A 16,736-nucleotide genomic window follows, 5' to 3' on the forward strand; every position below is an offset into this window, starting at 1 on the left:
GTAGCGTTAGTTCTGGCAGGTCACGTTAGTCAAGCTCGCATCAGCTGACTCTCAGCTGATCCCCATCTACCTATAGGAATACGACACTTATCTAAGCATTCATATATAAGGTCCCTCAGTATTATCAGCAGTTTTCGCATTGCTCAATAGCTAATTACCCTCCTCCATCCCCAGCTCCTCCTCTGTCAGTCAGGATTCAGCCTTCTGATTATCCTTTGAATCAGACTAATTCTAAAATGAGTAATTTATATCTGATATTGTGTAACAATATCTGCAATACAATACATTTACATTTATGTTGGTTCTGTTCTGTTTACCCTGGGGGGTTATCGCTGCTCTCCCTGCTCTCATCCATGCTAGGCTGCATGGATTCGCAGGGAGTTCTTGCCCAGAACAGAATCATACCGCCAATCCAAACTATATGCTAATTGTCAATCATCTTTGACGATAGTGGTCCTGACAGAAAAATAGTTGCTAGTTTTTAGTAAGTATAATATGCATCTGCTTGGAAGAAACAAAGTAATTCAGCTATTCACCCTCATCCAAAAACATTTCTTCACTCTCCCCCTTTACTCACTATCATGCCATTCCAAACCTGTGTGACTTTCTTCATTATAAATGAAAGTAAAAGTGTACTGTTGAGGTTTAAAAAGAAAAAAGCACCACAAAAGTCATTCCAAATCATAAAATAGCATCAATCATAAAATATAATCATTATTCATTGTTCATCTTCCACTGCAGCTCTCAAACGTAATTTTTGTAGTCTGTGTTTTTGCATTCCAATTAAGAGCTTCGACAGAAAGGAAGACTGGCAGTGAATAATGACTTTGTGATATCGTATGGATTCGGAAGAGTCATTTGAGCCACATTTTTCTTCTGAAAAGTGCATGTCTTTCACAATTTTTCAAAGACAAAAAGTTAAACAACACCAAAACTTACGAAGAATGACTGGGATCTCCACATTTTTGGTTTTATTTTTGTTGGAAATGGCTCTGTTGTTGGTGAATGTACATGAAACATTCAGTGTCTCATTCTTATCCCTAATATATGATTCACAATTTATGATCGCCTCTGCTTTGTAAGATAAAAAATTCCCCTGGATTTCTAGAGAATGCAGGAATATGAAAATATGTTTATCACAAAGTATGTAAAAATAATAAATAAATATTTATCTTTCAATCACATTGTTAGCACTGAGAGAGCAAAAGTGGTAATGAGACGCTTACCTGGTCCTATTTCTGTGAAACTAAGAGCAGTATTCCATGTAACCGTGTAATTTTCTGTATTGTTTGAAATTTTACATTCAATGATAGCCTTTTTGAATTGGTTATTTCTACAATTAGGAAATTGGGGAGTGCTCATGGCCTGTATTTCTGGCAGAAGTGCTATGTCCAACTCTGTACTTGCTGTGTGTTTTATGGGCCCTTTTGTGTACACACACTGAATTGTTCCTATAGATAGATAGATAGATAGATAGAAATGACACACATCACACTTAAGCTGAAATTAACGAACTCCTATTCAATTATTTAAATATTTAAAAATGAGTAAATATACTTTCAAAGTCATGCAGTTATCCTAATTGTGTATGTATGCAGAAACTTACCTTTCCAGCTTCCTGAAATATTTTTCAGATGAACAATGTTCTCCAAACTGTTGTTTGCGAAGCTGGCCTCTTGTCCTTTTGTGATCTCTGTTTTTTTATTCCACTCATCTATTAAGTACCACTTTACCTCTCCCAGCATTTCTTGTGGCCGACAAGTTATAGTTGCCAGGGAGTCGATATCAATCGGACCCCGAGGACCATCAATAATGATGAAGCCTTTGAAGAAAATAACAAGGTGTGATAAACCTCTCTTTATTGCATACCATTATAAGTATTGTAAATAATAATAAAAAAAAAAGTTAAAGGAATAGTTCACCCAATGAATGAATACTGACTAAGTTACCTGTTGTTTTCAGATCAGAATCAGGCAGATTGCTGGTTACGTTCTCCAACTCATTAAGCGTAACTGAACCCATTACCTGCACCGTATAATTTACGATCACACTGCCACTGCTTTAAATCAAATGGGAAACGTTACTACATTTCCCGCCATTTTTCTGTGTTTTATGTGTGTAGAAAGAACGGTAAACAGTAGCTGCCAGAGCTGCTTGTTATCATGATTACCTGTAACTATTGATAATCAGAGAATCGAAATATTTCAATGTGCTGTATTTTTCCGCAAGCTAAAAGAAATCGAAATATGCCGGTGAGGTATATATATACAAACAGTGCAAATAGTTGTAATAAAGTTAATCAAACCAACAATACGGTGACAGTTTTTAGGCATTGCAGGATGACAATATGGTGCCTGTATATTTTACAGTTCATATACTGTATTTCCTTTTTGCCTACAGGAGGCAAAAGGAAATTATGACAACAAATTCATATTTGTTCTTGGCTAGTATGGCTAGGGGGACTAAACACAATAATGCAGTAATTAATTAATTAAACAACATAAAATGTAAAACATAAAACACCATGATGAAAAAATATAATAAAAAACAATGTAAAAGCATAATCTTTAATACAATGTGATGAGTCATGTAAATGTAATCAATGAACTTTCAAAATTATTTTAGGAAAAAAACTTTTTTTTTGCACTGTTGTGTTGATTTTCAGCAGTACATACCATTTTGGTAATTTTCTTGTTGTGGTCCTGGTAATCTTTAGAACCTTGTTTGCTTGGATCACATAAAAACATGCAAGACTCATTTGCAAATGTAGTCAATCCATTGATGCTTACTGGAAAAAATAAGAATCGTAGCATTCAATGACCGGTATTTATTTATGTATTTATTTTTCATCAAGAAATCCTGTGCCCACATCAAACAATACTCTATACCTCTTGTTTTAGGCAGACACACAGCAATGCCATTAACTTTCTGCGTGCAGGTGTCATTGCAGCAGTCATAATTTTTGCACATGTCCTCACTGTATGTGTAGTTCAACATGCATGAACAATTCTTATGCGTCTCATTCAGTGTGCAATCTGCAAACAAGCACATTATAGTTTTATTTTTTTGGGAACATCAATTATTCAGAAATGTAGCAACTGCCCATAATTTCTATTTTTCTTAAACCTATATTTCATATGTTTGGGTCAGTTCCCTTATGCAGTACATTTTCATGTCCCCATCATATATTGGATAAATTATCATACCTTATAAATAAATCATATTAGCTTTCTTTAATATCAGCTAAACATGGGGTGAATTTAATTAAAAAATTAAACTTAAAAACTAACAAATTGATTTAGAAACATTTGTTCAATTGAAATCCTTCAACCTTCCAAATCCTTACTTCAATAAATCCTTCAAATCAATCCTTCAAAATGTGTATTCTTGGGAATATTATTTTAATTGGGAATCAGTGTATCATTTTTAACTATCAAAATAATTTACCATCATTTTAGATTTTTTTTTTAACTAACAAAAGCCAGTTCCTTAATAACATCATCCTCCAGGAACTGACCTCATTCCATCCTGTTTGATTGAGTTACACAGCAGCACTAACAACAAGTTTCTGTGCTTCTGAATGCATCCTTAAAATTACAGCAAGCATATTCATTCTTAAACTTTCTAATGCTCAACAGGGAAGCCCCAATTTATATTTTATTTGCATTCTTTGTACTCTAAAAAATAGGGTGTTAATATGAAGGAATTCTCAGTACTTGAATTACACGTTGCATTGTGTTGTGTTTTGGGTTAAAGGAATGTCCATAAAATCAACAAATGTTGTACTGGCAGAAAATGACTGAGTTTTCTAATTGTTTTATTTTATTTTATTGTATTATTTTTTTTTTAAGTGTGAGAAAAGTTGGTGTAATTTCAAGCATTATATGTTTGTTTACCTGTTGTGATGCCGATGTTTGTTACAGATGCATGTACTATGTCGATGCGTGTCTGCTCTCTCAGAAGCTCAGTGATGTTGTCATACACCGATGACTCGATTTCAAGCTCTAACCAGTACACCTGTGTGGAACTCTCTGGAATGTTGCATTGTGACAGTATTCAGTAACATGTAGACGATTAATGGAAAAATACACAGCAAAATCCCCAGAGTTAAATCAACTCTGATCAGAGTACATATTGTCCCAATCTACAGAGTGTTAAAGTAACACTGAAGCCGAGTTAAAGTTAATGGGATAATTAAGCAATTAATTAATTGATGAGTGAGCATTAGTAAAGAAAACCCGCTGTTAACAATGTTGAAGATGAACAATTACAGCTCAGGCTTTTAGACATGAAAACATATCACATAATCCTCAACAGTGGTAACTCTGCTTCAGTGTTACTTTAACACTCTGTAGATTGGGACAATATGTACTCTGAGCAGAGTTGATTTAACTCTGGGGATTTTGCTGTGTACATATTATTTATTCCATAGATTATTATTGATAATGAGCAGAAATAAAATCTATATATACTACCTGCCACAGCAACCTATCAAACAAAAGTGTTAAAGAGTTAATGCTAAATGTAATAAATTCTTTGTATATAACTGAAGAACTTTTATAATGATTAAATATTATCCCACCTTAAAAAACAATCCCAGAAAAAGGAGAATGACACCCTTAGACAATTTCATTTTTGCGCCATCAATTTCTGGTGGATGGAACAGAGCGCAGTCATTCATATGAATATGTGCATATGCTTTCTATCAGTGACATCAATAATGCAATTTACATTTATTAATTTGCAACAAGTGATTCATCTTAACGAGACATTAAACACGAGAAATGAATACAAAGATTTAAACTTTTTTCCAAAATAGTATAAGCTTACAGGGAGGGATATAATAAGTATTGAAAGCAAATAAGTATTTTTTTATTTATTTTTTTAATAATAAATTGACCACAACAATATGTAATTATATACAATTCCGGTCAAAGGTTTAGAATTTTTTTTTCTGCTCACCAAGGCTGCATTTATTTGGTCAGAAATACAGTAAAAATAGTAATATTGTAAAATATTTTTGTAATTTAAAATAACTTTTCTATTTGAATATATTTTAAAATGTAATTTATTCCTGTGACGCAAAGCTGAATTTTCAGCATCATTACTCCAGTCTTCAGTGTCACATGATCCTTCAGAAATCATTCTAATATGCTGATTTGCTGAGACAATTATTATTAGTATTATCAACGTTGAAAACATTTGTGCTGCACTGTAAAAGATCAAAAGTTAAGAAAACTTAAAAGTTTAAGGCAACCAGCTTCAGGACATTTGTGAGTTTTCTCAACTCCTTGTATTCAATTTATACAACAAAAAGTTGAGAAAACTCAAAAATCTCCTGAAGCTGGTTGCCTTAAACTTTTAGGTTTTCTCAACTTTTGATTTTTTTTTACAGTGTGCTTCATATTTTTGTGGAAAAGGTCATACAGTACCATTCAAAAGTTTAGGGTAAGCATCAATTTAATGTTTCTTGTTGAATAAAACTATTCATTTCCTTTTCAAAAAATGATGTTAAAGATATTTACACTCTAAAAAATGCTGGGTTAAAAAGGGACAAACCCAGCTATTGGGTTGTTTTGACCCAGCGATTGGGTTGTTTTGACCCAGCGATTGGGTTGTTTTGACCCCAACCGCTGGGTCAAAACAACCCAATAGCTGGGTCAAAACAACCCATTTTTTAGAGTGTATAATGTTACAAAAGATTTCAAATAAATGCAATTCATTAAACGTTCTATTCATCAAAGAAGCCTAAAAAGGTTTCATGGTTTATACAACATTTTCAGTACTGATAATAATAAGAACCATTATTAATAATCGGAAACCAGTAATAAATGATAATAATTGAGCAGCAAATCAGCATATTAGAATGATTTCTGAAGGATCATGTAACACTGAAGACTGGAGTAATAATGCTGAAAATTCAGCTTTGATCACAGAAGTAAATTACATTTCAAAATTCCTTCAAGGATTGTTCTTTCTTTCTTTCTTTCTTTCTTTCTTTCTTTTTTGCCTTATATCATGTTTTTGTAGCTATGTTGTATTGCTTTCTGTATGAAACACACATGGAAACCCACTGAAACAAAACTTCCCCAAAGGGATAATAAAATCTACTACAATTAGAAAACAGTTATTTTAATTTGTAGTAATATTTCACAGAATTACTGTTTGTAATGTATTTTTGATCAAATGAATGCTTAAGATGTGCATAAGAGACTTCTTAATTATTCCACACTTTTGACCAGTAGTGAACAATAGCCCATGTCACTGCTAACAAGCAAAAATAGAGCTTATATGAAGAACAAAGAATCCATTAAACGTGTCAACGTACCCCTCTGCCTTCTCAGTCCTGACAGCAGTATTGTTCCGTGGATTCAGGGCGCAATTTTATAGCTGTGATCACGTTCATAAAAAGCTTCAAGCGGCCGTACAGGCCATGTGAGAGAATGGAATGATAACCCGCTCAAAGAATATCCCCAATAACCCTCCTGATTTGCATTATTTCAGTCACATGACTCAAAATATAGCCTACTGTAAATGATACCACAGTTCCACTTAAAAATATATTTTTCTAGCTAAGGTCCATACATCAAAAGAATTTTGATATTTCATAAAAAGAACACCATAGTTAGGTTGTAGTTGTTGTTGTTTTTTTTCATAAATACAGTACACTGGAAAAAAGGTGCAGGATTTACTTTTCTTTCACCAAAAAACCTAGTAAATCTCACAAATGATTGTGAAGAAGCAGCAAGTAACACATTGAGGTAAACATGAAATTGTGTGTGTGTGTGTGTGTCCTTAAATCTGTCTTCACAGTCTTATAGATCGTTACTTTACTAAGTACTAAGTGATCAGATGCACCATTTTCACCATAAACAGGTGAAAAAATACCACAGATGCACATTTAGCCAAATCTAGATAGCAGAATATCGTGGAGACTTGAGGGCGCTGGACTTTTTGTCACACAAGACAGTAAGAAACCACACAAAACCCCCCAACAAGACCTCAGCATTCCGGTGTTTTTTTCAGCGGCAAACACCACCCACATTTTCTTATTATATAATTAGTTATCAGGGAGCACCATCGTAGACGTTTTGGTAATTTGCGTCATCTGATTTGTTAGAATGTAAATATGCATTTAGTAAAGACATGTTTTTTTGTATTATAAAACCCACAAATGACTCTGCTTATCTTGTGTCTCCAATAAAACCTTCTTCATTTGCATTTATTTTGCTTACAAGCAACATGTGCTCCTCATGTTCATGTTATAAACCTTATCTTGTCTTAACTCGTCAAACTTTATGACAGGTTTTGTTTTCTAACATGGTTTGCTTCAGTTCTTTGACTACAGAGGAAATAAAAGTTTAGATATATTATTAGATATAATGTTTTGACTATTCATCGAAACATTTACAGCTCATTTCAATTTTCATGCAGTACTGTATGGAAGCGCAATTTATTGTGTATATACAAAACATATTTCAAGCATTAACGCAGAAGCTTAAGCTCAAACGCTCTAAAATGCATTATGGTAAAAAAAAATGCATTGAACACCACAGAATGTTCAAGAATAACCATCCCCAGATGCTAGTTTGAATATCAGTAAAAATCCAGTTGTTTGGGGAATCAAGCCTCAAGGAAACAGACCCTGTCAACAGCAGGCTCATTCATTTACAATGTATAAACAAAAGTACCTACAGTCGCTGGTCACAAAAAATACTCAAAAAAGCACAACTGTATTTGCATTTTACTTTGCATGGCCTCATGATTTTTATGAACTGACACCTACTTTACTGACTTTTGCTTTTCTGTGATGATTTATTCTCATTTTTGTGTACCGCTTAAACTAGTATATTATATGCCAAACCCCTTTGAGTCCCCATGGAGATTTAAAGTTAATATTTCAACAATTGAACAATCTGTTAATGGTTTTCTGATGTTGGATAATGGTCACGTGACATGCAAATAATTTGTATTTTATGCAGTATTTTTATGATTTAGCTTTTAATCAATACATGAGCCTCCAACCAACCAATGGCCACGTATATGCCATCCAAGATGTAGATGAGTTTGTTTCTTCATGGGTTCAAATTTCTTAGATAAATTTAGCATTGCATCACTTGCTCACCAGTGGATTCTCTGCAGTGAATGGGTGCCGTCAGAATGAGAGTCCAAACAGCCAGGGGCATGTCTACGTGGTGGCCAGGGGTGGCACCGGGCCCCCCCTTGAAATTTGGCTGGCCACCCCAGGTGCACCCCCCCTCTTGCGATAGGCTTGTTTTTAGTAAATTTCTAACTGCATCTGGCAGTGGCGCATCCTGGCATGTGTAGGAAGCTGCCGAGGACCGCTTTGTTCTCCTCTTTATACTTAAAGGGGTCATATGATGTTGCTAAAAAGAACATTATTTTGTGTATTTGGTGTAATGAAATGTGTTTATGCGGTTTAAGGTTCAAAAAACACATTATTTTCCACACCGGTGAAGAGTAGGCTTTTCTCACTAAATGGAAGCAAGCTGAATATATAGTCAGCCTTTTCTAGTTATTTATTTTATTAATACTTATTTTAGTTAAGTGCTTAAATTGTAAATATGCATTTATTAAATTATTTTATTTAGTGCATTTGTATTTTGTTGTTTTTGTATATAGTTATACAACAAAAGTGTATCAACGAGGTTCCAGAAATAATCACTGAGGGTGCTTCTGAAATTAGTGAGGGTGCTCTAGTCTTAATGCACATTTTCACATATTTTGTCCCGTCTATTGCTATGGTTATCACCATGTCAAACACTGCTACTTCGAGAGCGAGTCCCGCATAAATCATATTAATATATTATTGTCGTACCCGTCGTCGTACTTGGTATTTCAAAGATGAATTTCCTGTAAGTTCGCTCATGCAAACATAGCATCATCACAGCAAACATCTATATTTTACAATGCAAATCAGAGAGTCATGAAACGCAATAAAATCTAATCTGGATGAAGGGCACACTGTATGCTGTTACATCACAGTATCATCTGCTTTGACTACATTGTAAATTTAAGTAGTAAGGTTTGTTTCTACAATTTTTTTTATCGTTGTAGTTACAATACATAGAGCAAATTGTAAACATTTTTGGAATTGCATTTTAATCAAATTTATTGAGGTTGAACTGTAAAGGCTCTCATCTCTGGTTGCTGTAAGTTAAAAGAGCCCCTCCTCAAGTTAGTATCATATTCTGCTTTCTACAGACTGATAACTAGGTGTCCTTATTGGACCAGAAAGTTCTGCTGAAAGCTTCATTTAGCAAGAAGTTCCCGCAGGCTACACTGTAATGCCAGAATGAGAGTCCAAACAGCTGATAAAAACATCACAATAATCCACAAGTAATCCACACCGCTCCAGTCCATCAATTAATGTCTTATGAAGTGAAAAGCTGCTTGCTTCTAAGAAGCAAATCCATTATTAAGGCATTTTAACTTTAAACGGACGCTTCTGGCCAAAATAAGAGTCCATATTTCATAATAATGCTTCCTCAGTGGAAAAAAGTCCATCCCTTGTTCTTCTCTCATGTCAAAATCCCCCCACATATTTGTTTAGAACTGTTTTGTAAATGGTGCTTGATCTGTGCATATTTCTCTCCTGATTCAGACAAGATGACTTTTAACTGGAGAAAACAATACTATTGATTATAGACTCGTATAGACTACATATTTTAACCAGAATCAATGATTTGAAGTTAACTTCTTAATGATGGAGTTTTCTCACAAACACACCTCTTTTCGCTTCACAAGACATTAACAGATGGATTGAAGTGGTGTGGATTACTTGTGGATTACTGTGATGTTTTTATCAGCTGTTTGGACTCTCATTCTGACGGCACCCATTCACTGCAGAGGATCCTCAGGAACTCATTTTCATCTTGGATGGCCTGAGGGTGATTATATATTTTTACCAAATTTACTTATTTTTTCTTAGTGTGAAGATCATTTTAATAATCTAAAGCACCTTTTTCAACTATAAAGAACATTTTGTTTAACAGAATAATTCTTAAAATTTCTTCATGGAACCATTAATGGCAATAAAGTTTATAGAGGTTAATCTGATTTAACACAGGGTATATTTAGATTTCTTAACATTGGCATAGGCTGATTACTGCTATATAAATTCATCACTGCTTATAAAAGCATGCACGCTTACCTGAAGAAATGCACGACATAAGCCATAGCCAGGCATATAATCCCATATGATAGAGCTGGATGAGGAATATACAGTAATCATGCATTATAAACATGCTCACTGAAAGCTTCATTTGATCTCTTTGAGTAAAGGGGAAATCCGATGAAACGTACAGTATTCTATCATTGTGCATCAGTGGAGAGACAAAAATCATTAAGCATTGAAGATAATGTCTTACCCAGCATCTTTGACAGCAGAGTGGCTCTGGACTCCGTCATTGAGAAATGGGGTTTGATCAGATCCACCATGGTCACTGTGGCTAATGAGTTCAAAGCTGAGGATATTGTACTGTGAATGAGAAGGACAGCATCTCATTTTTAGATACAAATAAGTATACTTTCATATTTTATTGCATGCTTGTGCACCGACTACTGTCTGTATCTCTTTTTAAATATGTTTATTATAGAGACAAAAATAAAGCAGATTTGCATGAACATAGACTACCATTCAAAATTTGGTTCAGTAAGGTTTACTTCTTTTCTGTAAGGGTGCATTAAATAATCAAAAGTAAAGACGGTTATAAAGTTACAAAAGATTTCTATTTCACATAAATGTTGTTCTTTTGAGCTTTAATTCATTAAAAAAAATACTGAAAAAGCTTATTACGGTTTCTACAAAAATATGAAGCAGCACAACTGTTTTCAACATGGATAATACTCAGAAATGTTTCTGAAGGATCATGTGACACTGAAGACGAGTACTGATTTTGAAAATTCAGCTTTGATCACGGGAATAAATTAAATTTTAACATATATTCAAAGAGAAAACAGTTATTTTAAATTATAATATTTTGCAATATTATTGATTTAATAAATGCAGCCTTAATGAGCAGAAGAGACTTCTTTCAAAAGCATAAAAAATTTTAACCATAACCAAACTTTTGAACGGGTGTGTATTTCATTCAAAAATCTAAATAAATAAATAGGAAATTATAGTTTGCATGCATACATACATACACACACACACACACACACATATATACACAAAATATATATATAATACATAATACATATATATATATATACAAAAAAAACTCTTTTACTGAAATATGATCTGTGAAATACGATCGCTTCAGTCATCATGCTGCTACATGCTGAAGTTTTGTAACATGTCCATGACGAAGTACAGCACCATCTGTAAAGAAAAAACACATCATATAAATTCACTATTTATATCAGGAAGCCCCAAATTATAGAATGATATATGCAGTCACACGACTGTTGTTCAGTGCTACTAACCTGGTCTTTGGACGTGATATGCTGCTGTTCTAGAGGGCTGTTATTACCGTAGCAGGCTTACATGACCAGCCCCATCAGACAACTGAGCATTAAAGCCACCTGAAGACAGGGAAACACCATACAGCTGGACCTGCATGAGAACACATGATATTTTGTGACACATACGTTCATCTGAGAGCCTTAGGGATCTGTACATGAGTAAAAGGAGCACTTACATGACGGCTTCTTTCTCTGTACGAGAACTGAGGTACCTCTGAACCTGAGCCTGGTTCACTTCATACAGAGACAGCATCAGAAACACTCCTCCAACACCTAACGTCCAGAACGTGTGTCTCACCGTTGGGTCTGGATTCAGGCTGGCAGACACAGTCAGTCGATATGAGAAATTATGTTGAGTATCAATACAATCTAGCGTAGCGTTAGTTCTGGCAGGTCACGTTAGTCAAGCTCGCATCACCTGACTTTCAGCTGATCCCCATCTACCTATGGGAATACAACACATATCTAAGCATTCATATATAAGGTCCCTCAGTATTATCAGCAGTTTTCGCATAGCTCAATAGCTAATTACCCTCCTCCATCCCCAGCTCCTCCTCTGTCAGTCAGGATTCAGCCTTCTGATTATCCTTTGAATCAGACTAATTCTAAAATATGTACATAACATTATTGAACTTTAACGATATCTGCAATACATTTATGTTGGTTCTGTTCTGTTTACCCTGGGGGGTTATCGCTGCTCTCCCTGCTCTCATCCATGCTAGGCTGCATGGATGCGCAGGGAGTTCTTGCCCAGAACAGAACCATACCACCAATCCAAACTTGATGCTAATTGTCAATCATCTTTGACGATAGTGGTCCTGACAGAAATAGCATTCTGTAGCACTAACAGAATGGGACGAGATACATGCCTACATGTAATGCTTAGGATTAAGGTGTTGTTGAGTTTCACTGATGCCTATGAAAGCTACCACGCAATAAAACAAAAAATGTACTTGTGACCTTTCTTCTCATAATTCTGAGGGGGGAAAAGTCAGATATAAACTCAGAATTGTGAGACTGAAATTCTGAGAAGAAAAGCCTGAATTGTGAGAGATAAACTCAGAATTTCTAAATGAAAGTCACAATTACTCTATTTTATTTATTTTTTTATTCAGTGACGGAAACAAGTGGCAAAAACATTTTTTTTGCAATTGAAAGTTTCTCGCAATTCTGATTTTATATCTCGCAATTCTGATTTTGTCAGAATTTTGACTATATCTCACAATTCTGAGTTTATTCTAGCAATTTTGACTTTATATCTTGCAATTCTGATTTTATATCTCACAACTTTAACTTTGTATTTCACAATTCTGACTTAATTCTGAGTTAATATCTCGCAATTCTGAGTTTATATCTCACAATTCTGAGTTTATATCTCACAATTCTGAGTTTATATCTCGCAATTCTGAGTTTTTATATTAATTCAACTTTCAGCTTTATCAAGATGGAAATCATGAAATTAACATCAAATTTGTTTTATTCTATTGACAGTCTTAGTTTTAACAGTAGAAAACTGCATCTGCATATGATTTCTAAAAAAAAAGTGTTTATCTTTGGAACAATATGGACATTTTGCCTATATATTTTCTCTCTCAATATAAATGGACTTTATACATGTAAATAAACAGCTGCCTAACCTCAAAAAAGGGACCATCATCATATTTGGGGGTCCTTGGCTTCAAACTATTTGAAAACCCTTGATTTAATAGATGCATTCATGGAGTCACCTGGTGGTTAAATGTGCTGCCTACCAGCTTCTATGCCATTTAAACCATTTAAAGCATACATACTCAATCCTGGAGATGCGTCCACCATCTCTGACTTTCACCCAGGCATCAGAGAGACCACCAGCCTGATGAACACCCACAATGATGACAGCCAGCTGACCAGTAAACATCACTACTGTCTGGAAAACATCGGTCCAGACCACTGCCCTTCAGCCCACCCTACCAGGAGGAAAAACATGCAAAAATAATTACCTCTTTGAGACAATGAAAACAAAGCAACCAATCAATATGAAATTGCCTGTTCGACTTCTAAGGATATTTAAACCTGTAAAATCTGACATAGGAAATAACAGCCTGAAAAATCTATTTTTTTGTAGTAGTTTTGTAGTGGATTGTGTGCAACAGGTTTCTCAGTAAAGATATGATCATGTTGATAATTTAGAGGCCTTACAAATTTGCATATCAAATATGATACAGTATGCTTTATAGGGTTAATGGTTAACATCAAATGTTGTCATCCAAAAATAAATGTTTAAGATGCAAAGCAAGCTGATGAAAGTTTGCAAAGACAAACATTTGATATCATGCACTGATGAACTGTGCACAATAAGACCAGATGCATGTAACCTTAAACAACTCAAAATCATTACCAATACTGCTCCGCATAAATGAAAACCAGTAACTAGAGACAGACATACAGTATGTTATCACTTACAACAGACAGTCATATTTATGTTCATGCATTAATATCTTAATTATGACTATATATATTTGTAACATTACCTGCATTCAATGCAAGAGCAGGTGTATAGATGCCAACACCCATATAAATGACCTGGGAAAAGAAACCACACAGTAACTCTCTCCATGCAATGCATTAAATATGCAAAATTGCAAACTTTATTTCACAACAGAGAGGCAGGAACTTACCATCTGAAAAATAAACGTAACAGTGACGTAACACGGACGGCTTTACAGAAGCACAGCTCCAAATACTGTGAGGTGAATGAGACATGAGCATGATTAATAAAGGCATCAATGACAAATGAAAACATTAGAGGTGCTAAACTTGCTTGCAGTGTTGAGTTCAGTTGCCAGGATGTTGCTACACTATTACAAAAACTAAAAGTTCTAAAAAGGTTGCAGCGATGCCATATAGAAGAACCATTTTGTTCCCCAAAGGACCTTTCAGTGAACAATTCTTAAAGGAATAGTGCACATTTTTCAAAACCTTTTGAAAAATAATAATAATAATAAAATAAAAACTAAATATTTACTCATCCTCAGGCCATCCAAGATGTAGATGAGTTTGTTTTTTCATCAGATTTAGAGCCTAACATCACTTGCTCACCAGTGGATCCTCTGCAGTGAATGGGTGCCGTCAGAATGAGAGTCCAAACAGCTGATAAAAACATCACAGTAATCCACAAGTAATCCACACCACTCCAGTCCATCAGCTAATGTGTTGTGAAGTGAAAAGCTGTGTGTTTGTAAGAAACAAATCCATCATTATTTAAAGCATTTTAAATTTAAACCATCGCTGTTGGGCAAAATACAAGTTCATTATCCATAGTAACGCTTCCTCCAATGAAAAAGTCCAACCCTGTTGCCCTCTCACATCAAAATCCACCCACATATGTGTTTAGAACTGCTTTAGACTGCTTTCACCTGTGGTCACATGTGCTTGATCTGTTCGTATTTCTCTCCTGATTCAGACAAGACGACTTTTTAAATGGAGAAAGTAATATTGTGCATAGAGCACTCGCATTTTAGCAAAGTTAAAAATGTCTTAATCATGGATTTGTTTCTTACAAACACACAACTTTTTGCTTCACAAGATGTTGATTGATGGACTGGAGTTACTTGTGGATTATTATGATGTTTTTATCACCTGTTTGGACTCTCATTCTGACAGCACCCATTCACTGCAGAGGATCCATTGATGAGCAAGTGATGGAATGCTACATTTCTCCAAACTCATCTTCATCTGGAATGGCCTGAGGGTGAGTACATTTTCTGCATATTTTCATTTTTGGGTGAATGCCAATAAAGAACCTGTGTTATTTCATAATTTAAAAGGATGTGTACCTGGTAGACACTGGGTAGACACTGGTGAGATGTAGTGTGTAGAACACAGGAATGAAAATGTGTGCTGGTATCAGGAGACCCAGAATAAAAGAGCAGCCGATAAACCAGTACTGCGTGCCATTACTGTAAACCTCAGCCGGCGTGCCAATGATGGCCACGGCCGACTGGAAGGTGGCCACGAGAGACAGAGAGAGCTGCACTCCTGTCTGCATACATGAACTCTCGCGTGGTGCTCTGGCGTCCTCCGGTGAAGGCGTAGTACAGCCCGATGACCATGGGGGCCACCAACAGCAACACAAATATCACATAATCAATAACAGTGAAGTACTTGTGCTCCGCGGATCCATACCGAGACTGCAGGCATGAAGCGTGATATTAGAATCTCCGCTGCATGATCAGGATAAAGGTCAAAGCCATTGATCTGCAAATCTGATGACTACCTGAAACATGTCACAACTGATATAAGATAATGCACTTAGTCAATCAGGCTATGATTCCATGTTAGGCAGGTATGTTCACATTGAAATTAAAATTCACCCTATATCTATCTTCCGAATGCATGTTATAGATCTTACTGTGAATGACTGATACTTTAATTTGACATTTTGAATCAAAATGTCATAACTTCATCTTCCAGTGAAAACGTCAGGCTTATCTCTGGTGACGTATGTAGGACTTCTCCAATCATTTAGTCTGCTTAAAGTTTGTATGAAATGAAAATTCACCTTATTTTGCATATGCAGCTTTATCCATATATATGTTTCATTTATTCAATCATTTAGTTTGCTTAAAACTCTCCTCTTTTCGCCTCTTAAAACTTGCCAGTTTGCATTCAGATCGAGATATATCCAGCTGTAGACCCGCAGCCACAGAACCGAAAGTGAGGGGTGGAGTTATTGACAACGAGAGAGCACGGTGAGTAGTCTGTAATGTTTTTGCTATCATGTTTAATAATTATCGTATATATTACATTAAACATTTATCTACTAAGTACTTAATGCGTGCTTGGCTTTATTATCTTATATTGAAGCTAGAATTTGTTGTCATACTTTATAGTATATTACTTTTTTCTGTGGATGTTTCGATTAATTTTCGGATGCATGTTGTAAATGGGCCTTGCGGTGAAGTTTTGAAGACGTTTATTATTCATAAAAATAAATAGTTTACTTTACTTTCCTCTGTTATATGCATTGTTTGTGTGTTAATATTACCTTATAGTTTATTTTAAATTTTTAATCCCATTTGTCATCATTGAGATAATTGTGTGTGGCTTCATCTCTTGTAGAGAGACATATAAGGATTCAGAGAGGTGACACATTACCTGAGCTGCAGCAGTGTTACAGCAATTACCAGCAGTTTTCTGCTTGACCAGCATGTTTAAGCCAGCCAAACTGGTCAAATTAATAAGTCATCTTCAAATCCACTTCAACA

At 35.1% G+C, this 16,736-nt stretch overlaps 2 pseudogenes; both read right to left on the bottom strand.

Annotated features, from left to right (window-relative positions):
- LOC107654023 (adhesion G-protein coupled receptor F1-like) overlaps nucleotides 1–8,186 on the bottom strand; it is a 12,088-nt pseudogene extending 3,902 nt beyond the window's left edge.
- Nucleotides 8,187–10,024: 1,838 nt separating this feature from the next.
- On the bottom strand, nucleotides 10,025–15,638 carry LOC107654029 (sodium-dependent multivitamin transporter-like; annotated as a pseudogene).
- Nucleotides 15,639–16,736: the final 1,098 nt, after the last annotated feature.

This window comes from Sinocyclocheilus anshuiensis, unplaced genomic scaffold, assembly GCF_001515605.1.
Source record: "Sinocyclocheilus anshuiensis isolate Anshui unplaced genomic scaffold, SAMN03320099.WGS_v1.1 scaffold1561, whole genome shotgun sequence".
In the NCBI taxonomy this organism is placed as follows: Eukaryota; Metazoa; Chordata; class Actinopteri; order Cypriniformes; family Cyprinidae; genus Sinocyclocheilus; species Sinocyclocheilus anshuiensis.